Below are 7,624 nucleotides of genomic sequence, written 5' to 3' on the forward strand. Positions count from 1 at the left end.
TGTCGTACTGTGCCCGTATCCGTGTACGGTACTGTGCACTAAAGGAAGAAAAATCGAGCGGCTGAACCTCACTGCCTCCTTACCGGAGGCTGTAAACATCAAGTGACTTGAAAACTGCGATGGGACGTGAAAGACAACATGGAGAGACAAGAGGGCGCCACGTGTGTTCTTCCATGCCAGCAGCAGCATCATCGCAGGCAATGAGGTTCAAATGGGCACAGGAACTTTGAGGTGGACCCACGAGTGGTCGAGCCACAGGGGCGCGCAATCGGCGACCTCTATACGCTTGGCGCAATCCGCACCGTCATTTCACGGAGCCCTTGTCCACTCGACGAGTGCGACGATGCCGTCCCACCGTCATTCGGCGCCTCGTGGTGACATCACAACAGCAAAGCGACAGGTGTTTATTTATTCATTTCTTGAGGCAATTCGAGGGCCCGGTTACATCGCGTTGTGATACACGCACACACCGTCAACATATACTACACCGGTTATAAAAAAAAAGCAGGGGATAGAAAGGTGGGGGAGCGGACCCGACCACAGGTATTGTTTAAAAGACGTCAAGCGGACCGGGGGTTTTAAATGCAAGTCCATGCGGACACCAACATCCGAATGATTGTACCAATAAATCCTGAACCTTCTGGAAGATTTCAGCTCCCGCTGGTTTGGATCAGGGTGATGTTGGGGCATTAAATTCCATTAATTGGGAAAGGCGCCAATCTTGTGGGAATGTCCTCGCCAGAGAAGAAACTTGTCGCTTCCATGTTTTATTTTCATCCGACATCCCATTAGCGAGATCCAGAGCGTGACGGACTCATATGGAGTCGGCCTCCTGTAAATTTTCTGGTCTCATTCTCACCACAGGTGAAGGCAGAGCCACACATCAACGTGCCAATGGGGCCACGGTTGAAGTGGTGGGGCCACGGTTGAAGTGGCGGTGGCCACGGGTCATGTGGCCTCGATGTATTTTCCATGTTGAAGGCCGATTGCCCCAAACATTGCCCGTCATATGCAGTGCCACTGAATAACGTGTGAAACATACTGTAGCATATACAAACTTGTATTTTCTTCATACATTAAATACAATAAACACAATAAACATGAAATGCGTATAGGACATGTATAACTCTCTCAATGACCAAACTTGTATTTTATGAACACACTTATACGAGCAAAAATATGACAAAAGTGTTCCAGATTTCAGTTTCAATTGAGACTGAAATCCGGAATCATTACCCTGTACTGACAGACTAATAATACCCGCTCGCAGGCCAAGTGCTGATTCGCCTTGGGGCCTCGCCTGGTATAGAGGTCGTGGGTTAAATCCCGACGCCTGTATATCTGGAGTTTGCATGTTCTCCCCGTGACCGCGTGGATTTTTCTCTGGGTTCTTCGGTTTTTCCCTCCACATTTAGAAACATGCGTTTAAAAGTATTTGGCTGCTATATATTTCTGCGTGACAAGCCACTTTATAGCGCTTTCATTTGTGGCCCGGTCGTTCCTGAAAGAGAGCTATACAGCTGAGTGGGCCTTACCTGGTAAAATAAAATAGGTTAGTTTATTTTGTGCCACAGGGGGACAGCTACGGGGGGGGGGGGGTGCCCATTAAAATGGTCGAGATGAGATGCAACTTAAGGCGCTTGTGACTTCCCAAAATATTATTTATGGCAGGTTTTCACATCTAAACATCCCGGGTGGCATTGAAGCCAAGAGCTCCCACCCTAGGTGAGTAGCTACGAGAGCGGTGCTGTGCATGGCGACACGCCACTTTCTCCATCTGCCTGACTTGGTATTTTCTTTTTTGTTACTTAAATAAATGTTAATGTTTCGTTTTGTGTACGCGTGTATGTACACCGTTTGGGGAGCGGTGGTGCAGCAGTTAGCGCACTACGAACTCAGCCATCTGAGTACGTGGTGTGGTGTGTATAACATCGCAAAACTGGGGAGGACAAAGGCAGCCAGACGTGGGGCTGGCCACACAACCACTTCTGTGCCATGCCGGCCATCATAGGTGCTACCCGTTAACAGCACTTGCTCCAGCAATCTGTTAACGGCGATACGGAGTACCTTTGTCTTTTTGTGCAATTGTGTGCTTCTGTGTGCGACGCATGCGACGATGTGCATGTTTGTGTTTGATAAATGTACATCCGCAATGTGTGTGTGACGCGTATAATGCGCGTGTGTGACGAGGGTTGGAACAGCGATTCACGCACTGCCCTATCCACGCGGCGACCTCTCCTCAACGTCTCGAGCCTCGGCGGAGAGCGCCGCGAGGTTCGACTCCAACTCCGGCTTTCCAGGGACAAACCCTCCCCCCAATGCCCCTCCCCCCAGGCCCATGGGGGGGGGGGAAGTCGCCCCCCTCCCTCACTCCACGCTCAGGAACTTCCTCTTCTTCGCCGTGTTCATGTACGGTCGCCAAGGCCACTCCACCTCGGCGGTGGCCGCGTTGTCCAGCGTGCCCAGTTTAATCTCGTAGACTGCGCGACACACAAAAGCAAAGATTCCCCCATGCAGCCTTTAACAGACGGCGTGGGAAAAGCGCTGTTCGTGTGTTAGCATGTAGGAAAGCCAGCACGGCACACCAAGGGGTGGGTGTGGGTGGCCAGCATTACGTCCGATCATCTTTGAATTTACACATCGCATCCGGGGTGGGGGAATGCGAGTCGGGTCACGGTACAGCGAATGCGACCAGAGCAGCGACCCCACCGACTCAAGTTCCGATCCGCTCTACAAGTCACCCGCGGGCCACCTAGCCCGAGGCTAGACTCTTACATTCAGCCCATCATCCTCTCAGGGGTCGATAAAATTTACAACCACTTCGTAGGGAAGTCCACAAGGAATGTGGAATTTCCACCGCCTCTGCAGGGGTGTAAAGTGGAGACGAATAACAATGTGTCAGGCAGACTTACGCTCCATCTCGAATCACGGTCCCACCTCCTTCAACTCGATGTCCTTGCCGTCGCGCTTGTAGACGTTGTGCCTGTTAGGAGGGGGGGGGGGGCAGAGACGTCACGGGAGGGGTCGCGGCAAGTTACACGGACGGCGCTGGACTCTCATTACGCGTCCTCGCAGACGTTTGCCAGTTAGAGGCCAGCGGCCACCCTTTTTAAAACTGCGGATGCATTAACAAATGAACAACATTACGCGCCTTCAGCTTCAGAGATGGCGTTAAATAAAAACTCTGTGCTGTTGCTCGAAAACTAAAGTAAAACGAAACTATTTTTATTTTACCACTGAGCTATGTAGCTCTTTTTCACATAAAAATGTATAGCAGCAAAATACTCGAAATTCAAGTTTCTAAATGTGTAGGGAAAAACCCGGAGGACCCGGAGAAAAATCAAAGTGACCAGGAGGAGAACATGCAAACTCCGAATATACAGGCGGACACACAGCACCTGGCCCAAAAGTCTGCTCACTCTTCCCCATTCCGAGACATCTGCAAGTTGCCGGGTGGTAGGTGTCACGTCCACCGCTGAATCTCGGTACGCGCGAGCGGCTCGGTGTTAATTTTATTTATAGAGGCGTAGCGCTGCTGTTTTTAAAAGGCGTTGCCCTCACCGCAGAAAACCGTAGTGACACGACCGGCACTCTATGGAACAAAACTGTGCCGCACGCCCTCCCGCATGGTCTTATGGGAGCCTCGGTATGTCTTCAGGTCAGAAGACATACTTGAGTTTTTCTTACGGTTCCGTTTCGACGACGTATATGTACATCATGGAAATGAGAAAGGGTTATAGCCTATACGAGGGATCTTTGTGCTTTGGGGATGGGGGAGGAAGATGTGGGTGAGACTGGCACGGTGCCCGCACGCACCCTCTTTCCGAGTCGCGACGTGAAGTTGTGCATCACGAGGTGTTGGAATGCCTCGGACATCATGTCCACGTCCGGATGTCGTGCCGCATCACCACGCTCGAGAGTGTCAAGTACACCGTGGCATCGTACCACGTGTCACATGAACAGCACGCCGGAAAGTTAGACACACCACAGGTGTCACACAGACTGTACTGGAGAGTTAAACACACTGCCCTTCCATCAGCGGCATCATACCACATCACACCACATACACAGTTAAGACACCACAATTCCCCGTCTGCAGCATCATACTACACACCGCACATCGTACGCACAGCTAAATACACCTCCATCCCCCGTCTGTTGCACCGCATCACACACGTCACACCATGCATCACACCGGGGAGCGGGAGCGGAGTGGCTATCTCATTACACTACAAATCCGGTGACCTGACTTCGACTTCCGGTGTGTCCAAGCATCGACAGTGGGGAGACAAAAGGGGAAGATGCGGTAATGACCACACCACCCACCCCGCCGTGTGCCCTGCCGGCCTTCGTAGGTCGCTCGACAAACAGCACTTGCCCTGACAGCCTGTTAAAGGCTACACGGGGGAGCTTTGTCGACTGTGGTGCGTGCGCGTGCCTGGCATACCGCGGTGCTCATGCAGGACGATGAAGTCGTTGACGGCATTGGCGCAGCACGCCCACACCAGCGCCTGCAGCTTGTGGCCTCCGTGGTTCATCGGCTGAGCGTTCGGCAGGATCAGCTTCTTCTCCTGCGGTGGTGGTGGGATGGTGGTGGTGGTGTGGTAACATGACAGCAAGCGGTCACACGCCGAGTCCGCTCTTCCCACCGGCGTCCGTCCCGGCCACGCTGCGTTCGCCCCCCCACCTCCCCGCCCTCCCACTGTATCCGACTCGGGTTGTGTTGTTTGTTTTTTCCATTGCGGAAGCTGAGCCGAGCCGTACCGGTATACGGGGTCGCCAAACCCCGTGTTGGCACAACTGGGATGCACCATTGGAAAAACTTTACTATTTATATTTTACCAGGTAAGGCCCACTGAGCTATGCAGCTCTTTTCCAGAAGCGACCTGGCCACAAATCATAGTTCAACTAAGTGGCTTATCGTCATGTGGAAATTTATAGCAGCCAAATACTCTTAAACGGACGTCGATTCTAAATGCGGAGGGAAAAACCGGAGGACCTGGAGAGAAATCCACGCGACTCCTCGGAAAGAGGCACGCAACTCCAAATATACAGCAGGCATCAGGGTCAGGATTGAACCTGCGACCTCCTGTATACCAGGTGTGGGAGTTAACATCTCGCCACAGTGGCGCCCCCAATGGTACATCTTTCCGTGACCACCGACCGTGCGTAGTGCTACAGTAGATACATTTTCGATGAATGGAAGGGATCGGTCATCGGGAAAAGGTGGACTGAATCGCGAGGAATGAAGTTGACAAAAGCTGCATGCACCAAACCAAAGTGTCCAACGCTCCACCACTTACGACCACCCCCCCCCCCACACAGCCTCCACCTTTCATCAACAACCAGATTTCTTCTGGTTAACTCAACGGATGCGAGTTATCTCACACTGCACAAGCCCGATGATTGGTCGACACGGCTCGTGTGAGGTGCAAGGAACTGATTCTAAAGCCGATAGAGAACATGTGTGTGTGTGCGGTAATTTAGCAGTTAGCATGCTGCTCCACAAACCTAGTGACCCGAGGTTGATTTCCGTTCATGGCCAACACCAGTGGCGATTATCTGAACTGGTCCTGGGCCTCCCCTAGATCAATTCAGCCTCAAATGAGTACCTAGTGCGGTGTGTAAACATTACCAGAGAGATAAAGGTGGCCAGTTGTGGTGCTAGCCACCAACACCCTCGCAAACAGCACCTGTCCCAAAAGCCTGTTAAGGCTATATGGGGGACCTCTGTCTTTGCGCGCTTGTACACATGCAATACACGAGGACCCACATTCCTCGTGTGACCCCAAACCCTGTAGCCCCTGTGACCCCGTGCCCGCACCTTGATGAACTGCTTGAGGAGGGAGCTGGGGTCGCGTGAGGTCGTCGCCATGATGTGTGGGTCCTTCACGCCGGCTCAGCGGTACTCGTCATCCATGTGGCTGCTCACTCCTACTGACACGGGGCGGGGGGGGGTGGATAGAAAGAGGTGGTAGATGGGGCAGGGGGGACGGAGAGGGTAGGTTATCATTTGCCATACTTCCCCGTGCAGGTGAGTGAAGGTGTGTGTGTGGGTGGATGGAAGGAGCGACCAGGAATGGTTTAGAATATCACTCTGCAGTGATCGCGTTGATTTTGTGTAGCGAGCTGAGCACTGAGACCTGGATGAGTCCCAATTGCAAGAGTGGGTGGGTGATATGGCAGGTGAGTGGGTAAATTGAGTAAAATGATGAGTGAGTGAATGAGTGGGTCAGTGCATGTTAAACCTCTTTGTTACAGCACGTAACCAACCGTGGTAATCGGAAGTGTGACAAACTAACCACAAAAAGAAGTTCTCAAGAAATGAGTTTGTCAATCTAGACGATGATTTAAAAGTGCAAAGCTCCAGTGGCTTCCTAATATTGTAAGGAAGACCGCTGCAGAAGGAAGACTGCTCCAGAAGCACACGTTACGTGGTGACCACGGCCTTCATTCGACATTCCACCAAAATTTACGCCAGCCACCACACACACACACGGCCGCGTTCACGCCATGGGATTTTTCAAAGTCCACTTGGGAAGCAATCGCCGTGCAGTATTTACGGTCAACGCAACTGCTGCATTAAACCCATTAAACCGGTGGGGGGGGGGGGGTTGAGGGCCCGCCGTTCTCGAACCGCGAACCTCCGCGGCAAAACACGGTGCCACCGCTTGGCAGGAAGGACCGACGGCGAGCCGGGGATGCGCGCCGACTCGGCGTGTCTAGCGGGCGGAGACGCGCGACGCTTATCCCCCTGCCTCAAGAGTCTCGCGGGAAGGAAGAGAGAGAGAGAGATGCGAGGAGACGTGATGGTGAGGGATGTGAGATCACCCTCCCCTCCCTGGTCGAATTCCACGGCCTTCTGGAGTTCAAGCGCCTCCCACCGCAGGTCCGTAGGCAGCACCAGGTTTTCTTCGGTGACGACGTCAGGGGGACAGGGGGCAGTGGGTAGGGGGCGGGCAGGGGAGAATTAACAAGGAAGAAAAATCATGCGCACGCATGGATTCATTTGGAAACGCTTTCCACCATCTTAGTCCGTCTTGCGTGTCTCATTGTCTCTAGATCCGTCTCTAGTCTGTCTTGCGTGTCTCAATGTCTCTAGTCTGTCTCGCTGTCTCTCGTTCGTCTTGTCGTCGCGAGCCCATCTCTAGATCCGTCTCGCCGCCCGTTACCATCGAGCGCCCTCTTGAGCCGCGCCTTCTCCTCTACGAGGATCTTCTTGGCCTCCTGCGCCTTGCGGTAGAGGTACTCGCCGTGCAGTTGCGCCTCCTCAGCTGCACCACCAAACAAAGATCCCCCATGTAGCCTTCGACAGGACTGTCGGGTACAAGTGCTGTTAACGAGCAGCACCTTTGATACACGAAGGGGGGTAGGTGGCCAGCACCACATCCGGCCGCCTTAATCTCCCCAGTGGCGATGTTTACACAACGCACCAGGTACTCATTTGAGGCTGAGTTGACCAAGGGGAGGCCCAGGAACGGAATCGTCACCAGTGTTGGCCATGAGCGGGAATTGAACTCGGGTCGCTGGGTTCGTAGTGCAGCGTAGTGCTAATCGCGAGACGACCATAAACAACAACCGCCATTCGCCACGAAGTGGTGGAGATGTCACCACGGCGCTCGTG

General features: G+C 53.1%; 1 long non-coding RNA gene across 1 annotated transcript; it reads right to left on the reverse strand.

The window, feature by feature from the left end:
* Positions 1-390: 390 nt before the first annotated feature.
* Positions 391-6,911, reverse strand: LOC142905875 (uncharacterized). Its single transcript, XR_012929881.1, has 6 exons — positions 6,832-6,911; positions 5,825-5,934; positions 4,448-4,571; positions 3,817-3,912; positions 2,913-2,983; positions 391-2,480 (listed from the first exon to the last, which is right to left on the reverse strand). It is a non-coding gene; the product is annotated as an uncharacterized LOC142905875 (long non-coding RNA).
* Between the last annotated feature and the right edge of the window lie 713 nt (positions 6,912-7,624).

Source organism: Petromyzon marinus, chromosome 59, assembly GCF_048934315.1.
Source record: "Petromyzon marinus isolate PM22_M1 ecotype Great Lakes invasive population chromosome 59, UKy_Petmar_22M1.pri1.0, whole genome shotgun sequence".
Lineage (NCBI taxonomy): Eukaryota > Metazoa > Chordata > Hyperoartia > Petromyzontiformes > Petromyzontidae > Petromyzon > Petromyzon marinus.